We start from the raw sequence: 17,424 nt of genomic DNA on the forward strand, positions 1-17,424 counted from the left end.
GCCCAGTTGGAGGCCGTATATCTCAGATGCCTTTAAGGGTGCATTAAAAGTTGCACTGGGGCCTTATTCCAAGTGCACTTGACTTTCACCATGCAACATTATGAGCATTTTTACTGTAGCATTTTAAAGTTATGGACCCATGAATTTGACAAACGTGACAAAAGTTTCATGAGAAATTGCACTTTTGGCCCAATTGGAGGCGCTATATCTCAGCTGCCTTTATGGGTGCGTTAAAAGTTGCACTGGGGCCTTATTCCCAATGTACTTGACTGTCACCATGCATATTGTCAGATATTTTTACTGTAGCATTTTAAAGTTATTGACCCATGAATTTGACAAATGTGACAAAAGTTCCATGAGAAATTGCACTTTTGGCCCATTTGGAGGCGTTATATATCAGCTACCTTTAAGGGTGCGTTCGAAGTTGCACTGGGGCCTTATTCCAAGTGCACTTGACTGTCACCACGCACATTTTCAGACATTTTTACTGTAGCATTTTAAAGTTATGGACCCATGAATTTGACAAATGTGACAATACAGTAACAGGAGAAATTGCACTTTTGGCCCAATTGGAGGCGCTATATCTCAGCTGTCTTTAAGGGTGCGTTCAAAGTTGCACTGGGGCCGTATTCCACGTGCACTTGACTGTCACCATGCACATTTTCAGACATTTTTACTGTAGCATTTTAAAGTTATGGACCAATGAATTTGACTAATGTGACAATACATTTACAGGAGAAATTGCATTATTGGCCCAGTTGGAGGCGCTATATCTCAGCTGCCCTGAAGGGTGCGTTCAAAGTTGCACTGGGGCCTTATTCCCAATGTACTTGACTGTCACCATGCATATTTTCAGACATTTTTACTGTAGCATTTTAAAGTTATGGACCCATGTATTTGACAAACGTGACAAAACTTTCATGAGAAATTGCACTTTTGGCCCAGTTGGATGCGTTATATCTCAGCTGTCTTTAAGGGTGCGTTCGAAGTTGCACTGGGGCCTTATTCCAAGTGCACTTGACTGTCACCATACACATTTTCAGACATTTTTACTGTAGCATTTTAAAGTTATGGACCCATGAATTTGACAAACGTGACAAAAGTTTCATGAGAAATTGCACTTTTGGCCCAATTGGAGGCACTATATCTCAGCTGCCTTTAAGGGTGCGTTAAAAGTTGCACTGGGACCTTATTCCCCAATGTACTTGATTGTCACCATGCATATTTTCAGACATTTTTTATTGTAGCATTTTAAAGTTATGGACCCATGAATTTGACAAATGTGACAATACAGTAACAGGAGAAATTGCACTTTTGGCCCAATTGGAGGCTCTATATCTCAGCTGCCTTTAAGGGTGCGTTAAAAGTTGCACTGGGGCCTTATTCCCAATGTACTTGACTGTCACCATGCATATGATCAGATATTTTTACTGTAGCATTTTAAAGTTATGGACCCATGAATTTGACAAATGTGACAATACATTTACAGGAGAAATTGCACTTTTGGCCCAATTGGAGGCGCTATATCTCAGCTGCCTTTATGGGTGCGTTAAAGGTTTCACTGGGGCCTTATTCCCAATGTACTTGACTGTCACCATGCACATTTTCAGACATTTTTACTGTAGCACTTTAAAGTTATGGACCCATGAATTTGACAAACATGACAAAAGTTTCATGAGAAATTGCACTTTTGGCCCAATTTGAGGCACTATATCTCAGCTGTCTTTAAGGTTGCGTTCAAAGTTGCACTGGAACCCTATTCCCAAATAACTTGTCTGTCAGCATACAACATTATCGGCAAGTTTACTGTAGCATCGAGTTATGATCCCATGATTCTGAGAGATGTGACAAAACAGTTACATAAGAAATTGCACTATTCGCTATAACTCTGCTGCCTTTAAAGTTGTTCTGTTGCTGTTCATGGTGCTGAAAAATCTTCAACAATTGGATTATTAAGGAGTGCAAATACATTGTCATCTAGCATTAAAATAAAGTTATTACATACTATCACTATGAAACCCAAAATGTAAGGGTTTCAAAAATCAACTCAGATCATGCACACATCATAAAACATTAGAAGTCACTTAATGTTATCACAGTTACATTTATTTATTTATTTATTTATTTATTCATTCACTTATTTGTTCATCTACATCTGTGCTTTGAACGCACCCTTAAAGGAAACTGAGATATAGCGCCTCCAATTGGGCTAATAGCGCAATTTCTCCTGTTACTGTATTGTCACATTTGTCAAATTCATGGGTCCATAACTTTAAAATGCTACAGTAAAAATGTCTAAATATGTGTATGGTGACAGTCAAGTACATTGGGAATAAGGCTCTAGTGCAACTTTGAACGCACCCTCAAAAGCAGCTGAGATATAGCGCCTCCAATTGCGCCAAAAGTGGAATTTCTCCTGTTACTATATTGTCACGTTTGTCAAATTCATGGGTCTATAACTTTAAAATGCTACAGTAAAAATTTCTGAAAATATGTATGGTGACAGTCAAGTACATTGGGAATAAGGCCCCAGTGCAACTTTGAACGCATCCCTTCAGGGCGGCTGAGATATAGCGCCTCCAACTGGGCCAATAATGCAATTTCTCCTGTAAATGTATTGTCACATTTGTCAAATTCATTGGTCCATAACTTTAAAATGCTACAGTAAAAATGTCTGAAAATGTGCATGGTGACAGTCAAGTGCACTTGGAATAAGGTCCCAGTGCAACTTTTGACGCACCCTTAAAGGCATCTGAGATATAGCGCCTCCAACTGGGCCAATAATGCAATTTCTCCTGTAAATGTATTGTCACATTTGTCAAATTCATGGGTCCATAACTTTAAAATGCTACAGTAAAAATGTCTGAAAATGTGCATGGTGACAGTCAATTGCACTTGGAATAAGGCCCCAGTGCAACTTTTAACGCACCCTGAAAGGTAATTTAATTCACATTCACTTGTAGCAAAAACACAATAGTCTTCTTTTATGAGATGATATCAGAACGTACAGTTGTAAGATATTACTTCTTTTAAGCAAAAGTAGTGTGCATGCAAAGCAATGATAACATGATCATTTTGTATAATCATCCATGTTTGATGTTCTGGAGTCCTTCATCTGAAGTCTTCATAACAGGCTGGATCCAAGCTGGAGCTGGAGCTGATAGTCTCTAGTTACCTTGTAATATTGAAATCTGTAATATTTGCATGAATTAATTTTTTATTCAATTGATTCATTAATGCATTCAAATGATGACGAGAAAAAAGAATGATGTAATTGTTTTTTATATACCTTTGTAATTGTATAGTAATTTTCACAGATATTTCGGTGTTATTTACATTTCAGAATAGTTCATTCTTTTTTTCTAAAAATAGACAATATAGCATAAAAAGCGTGAATAAGAGAAAAACCACACGGTCCTTCAAGTTGAGCTGATGACACGTTCAATAAACAAAGAATACTATAATTATATTTTAAGTGCCTTTATATTTTTGCAGCATATTTTCGCTGATATATCAGTGCTATTTGCATTTCAAAATAGTTTATTTTCCTTTAATTCTGAAAATAGACACAAAAAGCATAAAACAGAAAAACCGCACTGTAAAGTGAGCGTGAATAAGAAGCTACAAACGCGGAAGCGTCGCGTTTTTTAAGGTGGACCGGATAGCGTCAATAAGAAGCTGCGAATAAGAAGCTGGATTCAGCCTCGTGTTTTTGTGTACCAAAACGCGCGTTCTCGACGTGTGATTTGTTATTAAAACGCGCGTTCTTGACGTGCGCTTTGGAGTGACGTTGGAGTGACAATAATAGAGAATTTATCTGTAACGTAGGCGGGACTCAGAGTGAGATCCAAACGCAGCATTTATTAGAAGTAAGAGTGGTCGTACAGGCAGGGTCAAAACATGAACAAACAGGAACAGTGAGGAATAGGCAGAGTCGTAGTCAGGGTACAGGCAAGGATCGAGGCAGGCAGCAATGGGTCGTAAAACAGGAATCAGGCAGGAACAGTAACAAACAGGTAAACAGGGATATAACGCTCGGAAATGTCACACTGGGTAAACAAGACTTCATGGTGAGGTGGTGTGTGTATGAGTCTTTTATAGTCCAGGTAATGTGTGGCAGCTGGGTGTGGTGATTAGTGTGGTGACATTTCCGAGCGTTATATCCCTGTGATTGTGAAGTGAGTGCAGGTGATGAGCAATGGAGTATCATGGGAAATGTAGTCCGGGATGTGACAGGAACAGACGTGATCGTGACATTATCATGCCTTTATCACTCTTCCGCACTCGAAAAGCAGAAGCAAATATAGTGTAAAATACCATTCGATGCCTGTATCGATGGCAGTGCCCACAGAGTAATGAACACAGTATTGTTTTATAGGCCTGTAGCCTATGCAGTTTCTAATAGCCTAATAAAGCACCATTTTATTATTTAGCATTACTTACATTCTAGAAAATAACTCGCACCTGATTATGCCACATGCACCAAGTCAGAATTAAGTTTTTGAGAGAAAAATATTATCATTGGTGTTTCAGTCGCATTTTATTATAGGCCTATTCAAAAATAATTTAGCTAACATACCGTTAAACAGGCCTGGCGCTACGGGTACAACAATAATGCTATATTGTCATAGACCTATTTATCAAAATAAAACTGATGAATGAAAGTGGAGATAGCTTACCTCAAAAAAGGTCAACATTACTTTTCCAACATTTGTGTCATTATTCTTAAAAGTAGCATAATGTAAATTATGTTTGCAGCCAGTGGCGCAAAAAGTGGGTATGCGCTATATGCGGCGCATAGGGGCGCCGCACCATGGGGGCGCCAAAGAGATGGTTAATTTTTTAAAAGTTATATAAATTTATATAAAAGTTATATATAAAAAAAAAGTTATATAAATTTTAGAGGACTAACAGGCTAGAGTAGGCGCCGATGCCCTCATAAGATTCCATCATAGAATTTAGACATAGAAGGGTAATATCGCGAGTGGGCGGGGCGCAGCGCTGAGTGAGCAGCAGTAACGTTAGTGAGTTGTAACGTTAATTGAAACTTGAAAAAGATGGATAAAGCAAAAAAGCTATCGGGGGCTAAAAATAGAAAAAGAAAGAGGGAAAAGGAGATGACATGTCAAGGGATGCGACAGCAGCTAAATAAGTGGATGGTGAAAGGCAACAGGTAGGATTTAAAATGTGACGTCTATGCTTGGAGGCTTGCAAATACGTTATTCATGTTAACAGACTAGCTAGCATTTGCTAACACTGGGAATGTAGCAGACAGAATATGTAGCTAGCTTAGAATATGCAAAACCAAGGTTGCTGAGCTGAAAACTGAAAAATATAAGGTAGCATGTACAATAAATGACAAGAATCTGGAAAACAACTTTAATATCTCTGGTTTACCGTGGAAATTATGCATATATTTGCTACCAAACTTGGAGGCTTGCAAATATTAATGTTGACTGACAAGTGTTTACTAACTAACTGCAAAATAATGTTGCTGATATCTACATTTAGATTTTGGTTAAACCCTTTGGTACCAATCCCATTCATGACACATCTCAATTTTATTAAAGTAAAATGGCAACTGGTAAATATAAGGTAGCATGCACAATAATAATGACTAGAAGCTGGAAAACATTACTTATGCAATAAGGCTGGTTTATCATGGAAAGAAATTGTTTTTTTTTGTTTACATATGTGTACATATATACCATATAATTATGGTAGGCTTACAGTGGCTGTCTGATATACTTTAAAATAAACATTTATTATTTCAAACCCATACATGATGATGTCCAGCAAGTTTATTTAGAAGTGGGGGTGGGGGGGCGCCAACATTTTTTGCTGCATACCCCTCTAACACTGGATAGTTGCACCCCTGCAAAGGAGAAGGTGTGTGTCATTGTTTTTATGGAAACCCAAGCTAACACACCTCCTGAATTGTAGCGGCCAATAGATGCAGCACTTTTTGGCGGGAAAAGTTCCTTTGTTTGGTCTCCTAGCTGAATTTGCATACTTAATGACTATCAGATCGGATTTCGAGATGGAGTACATTCTTCACAATATCATTAAACACATAGAAAAATGCATTTGTCAGCTATGTGACATACCAAGTTATGGTTTACAGACAAAATTCCATCATTAAAACTAAAACTAACTCAACTACAGTTATTTAAACTAAGTCTAAACATTAGGAAACATGCACACACTCGAGATACATGATGGGTACATACATGGATGTGACTTGGCATAGTTATATTTTACATATACAGTCAATAATGTATGTTTGTGTGTTTTTGTGTGTGTGTGGTTGGTGTTGGAATGTGGATCTGGCCCATAGTCCACATGAGGGGCCCCTTTGATGTCCTAAGAGCAAGGAAATTGGGCCTCCTGTTTTACCTCGGAGGGTAACAAAAGTGTCAAGTGGGCTCATCTTTTGCAGACCGGTCAGAGCCGAGATGAGATTTTACAACCCAGTCCAGCATGCTAAAAGCGTTCTGAACATTCCAAAGTTTATTGATTATCCTGATATGTGTGCATATGCTACAATATATATATATATATATATATATATATATATATATATATATATATACACATACATACATACACATACATACATACACATACATACATACATACACAGACACACACACTCAATAAAAAAATAAAAATAAAAAAATCATTGACAGCCCCCCTGAAGGACACTGTGATTCACGCATGACCCCCGACTACACCACTGCTCTCAAGTCTCACGCATTCACCATGTGAGACACGCATTTCAACCAGTTCACAAGCTTACACGCCACATCTTGTATTTCTAATGCTGAGAAGTAAGGGATAACTTGTCCCGCTGTATACAATTAATGGATGAGGCTATTATACATCACACGTTCGGAACTGTTATAAGCACCAAGTTCCCGTATGAACGGAAAGGGCCAATTATCTGACCAATTAACGGACCAATTAACATGACTGAAGCCCAGTTTATTTAATTGTGCATGCGTGGCATGTGAATGGCTGTATACTCTGTGTGCATTCACCAGCGCGCTCAAAAAGTGTGATAAGATTTGTGCGAGCAATTCCTATCGCGACACTGAGAAAACATCATCCTGCACCAACATAAATTAGAAAGCATTTATGACCACCTTTACTAGAAATAGAATTGATCACATTCTATTGTGTTTATTGTGGTAAATTGACTAACTTGTAGAATTTATAACTTTATAATTTATAATTTTTATATATTTATGATTTTTCACTAAAGATTTATATTACAACTGTGGGATTTTGTGGCTATAGTTTCTATGTGTATAGGCTGCTATTGTTGTGGTTTCTACTTTATGTGAAAAATCACTTCTTAAAGATTTTTGATTCCAGAAATTGTATTACTTTATTGTACAACAAAGGAGACAGCCTCTTCAGCAGACTGCTCCCAATCTTTTGCTCTTGTCTCATTATATATCCAGGCAAACGCCCTTTGCCATACATTCTATAGATATTCTTGGAAAGGTCCTGTTACATTCTTCAGCTTTGAATAGAATTTTCCATACTCATAGACAGATTCTTTAAGATTCAAATTTCTTATGTGCACAGCAAACCTTTACTTGGAAACACATGCTGTCATGTTTTCTGCACATGTACAGGCCTAACACATATGATTTTAATTGTAAAATAAAGCACATAATATTATACTATGTTATACTCAATTTTACCATAACAAAATCTTCTTCATTTCCTCCCTCTGAGGCTAAAAATCCTCACTTTAATATTCTTTTCCCAGAGGGTAGTCTCAAAATTCAGCATTCTTAGTTATGCTACCTAGTGACTAAATTAAGTCATCCAGTCCTGTTACCAATAACTGAATCATGCTACCATCCTCTGGAGAAGCCATAGAACCAAACATCTCTCCCCAGTTTTTTCTTTTTCAGATGTTCTTTGTTTTTTGTTTTCTGAAGAGAGTAAAAGATTTCTAGGCTTCCTAACCTTTACTTTTAAATCAATTCTATGTAATAAACATGAGTGTGTAATTTGTTCAGCCTTGCTTGTGGTTGTTACAGTCATTTATGAAATATCAATCAACACTCCATGCATTAAACTATAAAAAATTCTTGAAAGGTGACATCTTCTTCAACCCAGATACTTTGTGTATCATAGAGGGCTGCTCTTGGGGAGCGGTTAGGTAAATCATTTTCTTCATCCTTATTTCAGGTACTTGAATCAGCATCTTGTAGAATCCATTTTAGTTTGTCAGGCCAATCCTGATAACATATGCTTTGATTGCTTTACCATCATCTTGTGGTTTTAGCATTTCCATATGCTTAGTTGTGGCTTGGACATCTAATGATTGTAATATAGGAAGTTTATAATTTTTTAAAAGTTTTTAATAAAACCATGCTCCCAATGCTCCAAATTTTACATCTAACCATACTTTTTCATCTCTTCCAGCATTTTCTGTAACTTCTGCTCTTAAACTTTTTATTTTAAGCATAGCTTCACTAAACTTTACTCCTGGTGCAATATTATTTGGTATAAAAGTGCAGCACTGATCTCCAAACATAACACATCCGTTGTCTGCTAACAGTCAATTAAGAGCTTGTCTATTTTGCCATGTTATTTTACTTGTTTCATGTAATTGTTCTCCTAATGAAGTTAAAGCATCATCAGATAAATCTAGATCTATTGTCACCTTAGGGTCTGGTTCATAAGCTCTTTTGGTTCTATTTTGTTTACTATAATCTATTTTATACCATTTTGGGATTTCTACTTTTTCTTCTCTTGCTCTCACTTTGTTGATTCTCTCTGCTGTGCTCAGCTCCCTGCTCATCTTGCTCTGAGCTTTCAGCATTCTCCATCCTTTCATTCTGTGCCTCAGGTCTTTCTGTATCACCTGTTTCACTTTATTCTTCTTCTCTTTCCTTCCTTTCTTTGGGAACTCTTGTGCAGTGATTTAGATGATACCAGGCAGATTTTCTTTCCACTCGAACTGCTGTTGGAGTTGCTGTTACAACTGTGTACGGTCCCTCTCTCCTAGGTTCATTCCATTTTCTCCTGAAGACCCTCAGATATACTTGGTCCCCTGGAACAACTGGACAAGAAGTCTCTGTCTCTTCACTAGGCTGCTTTCTCGTTTCCTGTAAATATATAGCTTTATGTATGCCACTTAGTTTCTTCATGTAAGGTCTTAATTCCATTTGTAATTCATTTTTTAAAGAGAACCTTCATTAGAACCTCTGCAATACGGGACAGGCATTGGTCGACCCGTAAGCTTTTCAGGCGGTGTTAGATGTGTACTTTTATTAGTTTGCATGCGATGACTCATTAGTGCCATTGGCAAGGCATCACCCCATATTTTATTAAGTACCATTAATCTGTTCTTTAATTCTTTGCAGTTGTGGCCTATTGATGTTGATATTCCGTTCCTTTTATTGTTTTTGGTACAAACTTCACATGTGGACAAACAATTGTTTACCGTTGCATATAAATATGCAGACCAATATTCCTGCTGTTTAATTTTCCTTAAACTATCACTTCCCCCCTTGCGCAGTGGTGAACACCACTCGCATCTAGAATAAAAATATTTAAAAGTACAATTGGTGCAACAATTAAATTGTCCTTCATGTGACCATCAATTATCTTATGCCTCTTTATAGCCTCTTTTTTGATGCCATATAGAGAGTTTGTAAGGGCCTGCTTGTTGTTGAAATAATTTCATCTACATGAGGTTTTAGTTCTATTTCCTTTTTTATGAGTTTGACACACGAGAACTGTTATTCGTTTTGGTAGCATCATATCAGACATTAGACATTAATTTACCTATTTTTTCAGCATACTGACTGAGAATACGATCACTCAATATTTGACACCTTTCTTTTTCCTACTGCTTCAAGGGAATGGCATACTGCATATGCTATTGTAGAAATATTGTGCTTGGCTCATTGTCCTTCTTGATGTAACCTATGGAATACTCATGTGGGTGGAATGCTATCCTGACCCTGTTTGGGGCTCTCTGCTTTTATTACCAACCAATTACACAATATGGATTTTTATCCTCTAATTTCCATTTTTATAATTTCTGAATTATTTGTTTTGAGTTCTATTTTCACTACATAATTTCTTAAACATTTGTTAAATACTCAACCCACTTTGATTCAGTTAAAACAATATTTTATACTTCTGATAAAAACTTAGCTCCTTCATTATATGCTGAAAAGAAAGTTAGATGTGGGGTGAACAGAGCAAGCTTGCTTGATCTGCTTTCCCATGTTATACGCTGCGTAAGTGTGTCCTGAAAAGGTGCAGTTGACACTGTGACAAGGTGTACTGTCCATCTGAGGTTGCAGTTGACACTGTGAGAATGTGTCCTCTCCAGCTGAGGTGAAATTAGTCTGTGGAAACTAGGATTTTATTTTTTATGAATTTCTGAAAATATGAGCAAAACAGCAGAAACATGAGTTTTGAGGAGCTCTTATTTTGGAATGCAACATCAGAATGTCTTGAAACGGTGCAGTTGACACTGTGAGAATGTGTCCTCTCCAGCTGAGGTGAAATTAGTCTGTGGAAACTAGGATTTTATTTTTTATGAATTTCTGAAAATATGAGCAAAACAGCAGAAACATGAGTTTTGGGGGGCTCTTATTTTGGAATGCAACATCAGAATGTCTTGAAACGGTGCAGTTGACACTGTGACAATGTATCCTCTCCACCTGAGGTGAAATTAGTCTGTGGAAACTAAGATTTTATTTTTTATGAATTTCTGAAAATATGAGCAAAACAGCAGAAACATGAGTTTTGAGGAGCTCTTATTTTGGAATGCAACATCAGAATGTCTTGAAACGGTGCAGTTGACACTGTGAGAATGTATCCTCTCCACCTGAGGTGAAATTAGTCTGTGGAAACTAGGATTTTTTTTTTTATGAATTTCTGAAAATATGAGCAAAACAGCAGAAACATGAGTTTTGAGGAGCTCTTATTTTGGAATGCAACATCAGAATGTCTTGAAACGGTGTAGTTGACACTGTGAGAATGTGTCCTCTCCAGCTGAGGTGAAATTAGTCTGTGGAAACTAGGATTTTATTTTTTATGAATTTCTGAAAATATGAGCAAAACAGCAGAAACATGAGTTTTGGGGGGCTCTTATTTTGGAATGCAACATCAGAATGTCTTGAAACGGTGCAGTTGACACTGTGACAATGTATCCTCTCCACCTGAGGTGAAATTAGTCTGTGGAAACTAAGATTTTATTTTTTATGAATTTCTGAAAATATGAGCAAAACAGCAGAAACATGAGTTTTGAGGAGCTCTTATTTTGGAATGCAACATCAGAATGTCTTGAAACGGTGCAGTTGACACTGTGACAAGGTGTACTGTCCATCTGAGGTGAAATTAGTCTGTGGAAACTAGGATTTTATTTTTTATGAATTTCTGAAAATATGAGCAAAACAGCAGAAAAATGAGTTTTGGGGGGCTCTTATTTTGGAATGAAACATCAGAATGTCTTGAAACGGTGCAGTTGACACTGTGAGAAGGTGTCCTCTCCAGCTGATGTGAAATTGGTCTGTGGAAACTAGGATTTTATTTTTTATGAATTTCTGAAAATATGAGCAAAACAGCAGAAACATGAGTTTTGGGGGGCTCTTATTTTGGAATGAAACATCAGAATGTCTTGAAACGGTGCAGTTGACACTGTGAGAATGTGTCCTCTCCAGCTGAGGTGAAATTAGTCTGTGGAAACTAGGATTTTATTTTTTATGAATTTCTGAAAATATGAGCAAAACAGCAGAAACATGAGTTTTGAGGGGCTCTTATTTTGGAATGCAACATCAGAATGTCCTGAAACGGAGCAGTTGACACTGTGACAAAGTGTACTGTCCATCTGAGGTGAAATTAGTCTGTGGAAACTAGTATTTAATTTTTTATGAATTTCTGAAAATATGAGCAAAACAGCAGAAACATGAGTTTTGAGGGGCTCTTATTTTGGAATGCAACATCAGAATGTCCTGAAACGGAGCAGTTGACACTGTGACAAAGTGTACTGTCCATCTGAGGTGAAATTAGTCTGTGGAAACTAGGATTTTATTTTTTATGAATTTCTGAAAATATGAGAAAAACAGCAGAAACATGAGTTTTGGGGTGCTCTTATTTTGGAATGAAACATCAGAATGTCTTGAAACGGTGCAGTTGACACTGTGAGAATGTGTCCTCTCCAGCTGATGTGAAATTGTTCTGTGGAAACTAGGATTTTATTTTTTATGAATTTCTGAAAATATGAGCAAAACAGCAGAAACATGAGTTTTGGGGTGCTCTTATTTTGGAATGAAACATCAGAATGTCTTGAAACGGTGCAGTTGACACTGTGAGAAGGTGTCCTCTCCAGCTGATGTGAAATTGTTCTGTGGAAACTAGGATTTTATTTTTTATGAATTTCTGAAAATATGAGCAAAACAGCAGAAACATGAGTTTTGAGGGGCTCTTATTTTGGAATGCAACATCAGAATGTCCTGAAACGGTGCAGTTGACACTGTGACAAAGTGTACTGTCCATCTGAGGTGAAATTAGTCTGTGGAAACTAGTATTTAATTTTTTATGAATTTCTGAAAATATGAGCAAAACAGCAGAAACATGAGTTTTGAGGAGCTCTTATTTTGGAATGCAACATCAGAATGTCTTGAAACGGTGCAGTTGACACTGTGACAATGTGTCCTCTCCAGCTGAGGTGAAATTAGTCTGTGGAAACTAGGATTTTATTTTTTATGAATTTCTGAAAATATGAGCAAAACAGCAGAAACATGAGTTTTGGGGGGCTCTTATTTTGGAATGAAACATCAGAATGTCTTGAAACGGTGCAGTTGACACTGTGAGAAGGTGTCCTCTCCAGCTGATGTGAAATTGGTCTGTGGAAACTAGGATTTTATTTTTTATGAATTTCTGAAAATATGAGCAAAACAGCAGAAACATGAGTTTTGGGGGGCTCTTATTTTGGAATGAAACATCAGAATGTCTTGAAACGGTGCAGTTGACACTGTGAGAATGTGTCCTCTCCAGCTGAGGTGAAATTAGTCTGTGGAAACTAGGATTTTATTTTTTATGAATTTCTGAAAATATGAGAAAAACAGCAGAAACATGAGTTTTGGGGTGCTCTTATTTTGGAATGAAACATCAGAATGTCTTGAAACGGTGCAGTTGACACTGTGAGAAGGTGTCCTCTCCAGCTGATGTGAAATTGTTCTGTGGAAACTAGGATTTTATTTTTTATGAATTTCTGAAAATATGAGCAAAACAGCAGAAACATGAGTTTTGAGGGGCTCTTATTTTGGAATGCAACATCAGAATGTCCTGAAACGGAGCAGTTGACACTGTGACAAAGTGTACTGTCCATCTGAGGTGAAATTAGTCTGTGGAAACTAGTATTTAATTTTTTATGAATTTCTGAAAATATGAGCAAAACAGCAGAAACATGAGTTTTGAGGAGCTCTTATTTTGGAATGCAACATCAGAATGTCTTGAAACGGTGCAGTTGACACTGTGAGAATGTGTCCTCTCCAGCTGAGGTGAAATTAGTCTGTGGAAACTAGGATTTTATTTTTTATGAATTTCTGAAAATATGAGCAAAACAGCAGAAACATGAGTTTTGGGGGGCTCTTATTTTGGAATGCAACATCAGAATGTCTTGAAACGGTGCAGTTGACACTGTGACAATGTATCCTCTCCACCTGAGGTGAAATTAGTCTGTGGAAACTAAGATTTTATTTTTTATGAATTTCTGAAAATATGAGCAAAACAGCAGAAACATGAGTTTTGAGGAGCTCTTATTTTGGAATGCAACATCAGAATGTCTTGAAACGGTGCAGTTGACACTGTGAGAATGTGTCCTCTCCAGCTGAGGTGAAATTAGTCTGTGGAAACTAGGATTTTATTTTTTATGAATTTCTGAAAATATGAGAAAAACAGCAGAGACATGAGTTTTGGGGTGCTCTTATTTTGGAATGAAACATCAGAATGTCTTGAAACGGTGCAGTTGACACTGTGAGAAGGTGTCCTCTCCAGCTGATGTGAAATTGGTCTGTGGAAACTAGGATTTTATTTTTTATGAATTTCTGAAAATATGAGCAAAACAGCAGAAACATGAGTTTTGAGGAGCTCTTATTTTGGAATGCAACATCAGAATGTCTTGAAACGGTGCAGTTGACACTGTGACAAGGTGTACTGTCCATCTGAGGTGAAATTAGTCTGTGGAAACTAGGATTTTATTTTTTATGAATTTCTGAAAATATGAGCAAAACAGCAGAAAAATGAGTTTTGGGGGGCTCTTATTTTGGAATGCAACATCAGAATGTCTTGAAATGGTGCAGTTGACACTGTGAGCATGTGTCCTCTCCAGCTGAGGTGAAATTAGTCTATGGAAACTAGGATTTAATTTATGAATTTCTGAAAATATGAGCAAAACAGCAGAAACATGAGTTTTGGGGGGCTCTTATTTTGGAATGCAACATCAGAATGTCTTGAAACGGTGCAGATGACACTGTGACAATGTATCCTCTCCACCTGAGGTGAAATTATAGTCTGTGGAAACTAGGATTTTATTTTTTATGAATTTCTGAAAATATGAGCAAAACAGCAGTTTTGGGGGGCTCTTATTTTGGAATCCAACATCAGAATATCCTGCTGAAACGGTGTCGTTAACACTGTGATAAGGTGTCCTCTCCACACGAGGCAAAATAGGTCTGTGAAATGTATTCAGTTTCACAATGTATGGACAAAACAGCGTATGAGTGTTGGAGGGCTTTAATTTTGGAATTCAGCAGCATACAATGTCAGGCTTTGAGGTTTACTATCATTTTCAAGTGATATTGAGCTGTGAAATATTTTTTTTAGTTATTTTTATTCATTCATACAGATTGACTGACTGACTGAATAAATGAATGAATGTGAAATCATGTTCAGATCGGTTCAGTCTTACCGTAATACCAATTGTATGCGCGGACCGCGAAATATAGGGGCGGCTAGATTGACCGCTCATTTCTGGGTGGCGGCTGGCTTGACCGCAGTCCCTAAACCTACGCCCATGCCTGTAATTATATCCTTATTGTATCAAATGCTAAATTACGAGACAATTACAAGAACTATACTTTTTCATAAGGCCAAGTACAAGTTATAATCAAGACAAGAGCTTTAAAGTCTGAACTATGGAAGCCCGTTTCCGCCACTAAAAAAAAAAAAAAAAAACGCCACATAAAAAAAAAAAAAAAAAACCCACAAAAAAAAAAAAAAAAAAAAGATTAATTGCGACTTTATCTCAGAATTGCGAGTTATAAAGTCAGAATTCTGAGATATAAAGTCGCAATTGCGTGATATAAAGTCAGAATTCTGAGATATAAAGTCGCAATTGCGTGATAAAAAGTCAGAATTCTGAGATATAAAGTCGCAATTGCGTGATATAAAGTCAGAATTCTGAGATATAAAGTCGCAATTGCGTGATAAAAAGTCAGAATTCTGAGATATAAAGTCGCAATTGCGTGATATAAAGTCAGAATTCTGAGATATAAAGTCGCAATTGCGTGATATAAAGTCAGAATTCTGAGATATAAAGTCGCAATTGCGTGATATAAAGTCAGAATTCTGAGATATAAAGTCGCAATTGCGAGTTATAAAGTCAGAATTCTGAGATATAAAGTCGCAATTGCGAGTTATAAAGTCAGAATTCTGAGATATAAAGTCGCAATTGCGAGTTATAAAGTCAGAATTCTGAGATATAAAGTCGCAATTGCGAGTTATAAAGTCAGAATTCTGAGATAAAAAGTCGCAATTGCGAGTTATAAAGTCAGAATTCTGAGATATAAAGTCGCAATTGCGTGATATAAAGTCAGAATTCTGACTTTATTTCTCGCAATTGCGACTTTATATCTCAGAATTCTGACTTTTTCTCACTACTGTGAAACGTTATTTCTCACAGTTCTTACTTTGCTTGCGTTTCCTTTCATTGCGACTGACCATCAGGATTACTGCTTTGTTATTATTATACATTAAATAGAGGACATCATAAAGGATTATTTCTAGCGCCGATTTACCAATAAAGAAATATTGAATTTACTGGAGGAGACACATATAGATTAGTCTCCGGACATATGCATTACGCAGGAATATGCATATAGAATGTTTCCACGGTAACCTTGTACACAGCGTTTCATGGATAGAAAACAGCTTTTACTGCCATCTAGTGGGCTTAATACTAAAACAACCAATACCTATCATGCTTCATTAACTTTGCAACTCAAGGGTAGAAATAGAATCATGCAATTCTGCAAATTACAGTCGAGGTATTTGGACAATAAAAGTTGTTTTTAACAGAATGGATACACTAATGAATTTTACACGATAATAACAATATCATAATAATCATAAGAAGAAGAAGAATCAGCTGTGGCGGAGGCGCAATAAATCAGACAAAGCTGAAGTGGCACATTTTAATACATCCAACAGCTTCAGACTTCACTGCAGCACGTCTATCGTTGGATGCGCTGTTACAGACAGAGATACTGACCATCAGATTTTATCACGCAATTGCGACTTTATATCTCAGAATTCTGACTTTATAACTCGCAATTGCGACTTTATATCTCAGAATTCTGACTTTTTATCACGCAATTGCGACTTTATATCTCAGAATTCTGACTTTTTATCACGCAATTGCGACTTTATATCTCAGAATTCTGACTTTTTATCACGCAATTGCGACTTTATATCTCAGAATTCTGACTTTATAACTCGCAATTGCGACTTTATATCTCAGAATTCTGACTTTTTATCACGCAATTGCGACTTTATATCTCAGAATTCTGACTTTATAACTCGCAATTCTGAGATAAAAAGTCGCAATTAATCTTTTTTTTTTTTTTTTTTTTTTTTGGATTTTTTTTTTTTTTTTTAAGTGGCGTTTTTTTTTTTTTTTTTAGTGGCGGAAACGGGCTTCCATACTGAACCTTCCTGAATTATTGACTAAACAAATGGTTTTCCCCATGTGTAAAATGTGTTCTAATAATGACAGATATTAGGATAAACTTAGCAGATGACAGGAAACATCAGGATGACAGGATGATCAAAGATAGAGGGGGACTATAGCCAAATGCATGCTAAATTATTATCGATGCAGTCAAAAACTCTCCAACTGCTTTGCAACCAGTAGCTTTAACTTAGTTTGGCTACCTGAAACTAAGGAAAGTACACTATATATATATATATATATATATCTTTATTTTGTTTCAAATTCTACTGTATTAATACTCTTTTCATCTCTTAAAAGGTGCTAAAGAGGATCTTTTCGTCGACTGAGAAACCAGACTGTTACTGAGTTTTTGAAATGAGCGCATGCGTAAGAACAACCCCCCTCCTTCACAGCTCATCTCAAGGGAATGCCTCCCAAAACTCGTG

This window comes from Chanodichthys erythropterus, chromosome 15 (assembly GCF_024489055.1).
Source record: "Chanodichthys erythropterus isolate Z2021 chromosome 15, ASM2448905v1, whole genome shotgun sequence".
In the NCBI taxonomy this organism is placed as follows: domain Eukaryota; kingdom Metazoa; phylum Chordata; class Actinopteri; order Cypriniformes; family Xenocyprididae; genus Chanodichthys; species Chanodichthys erythropterus.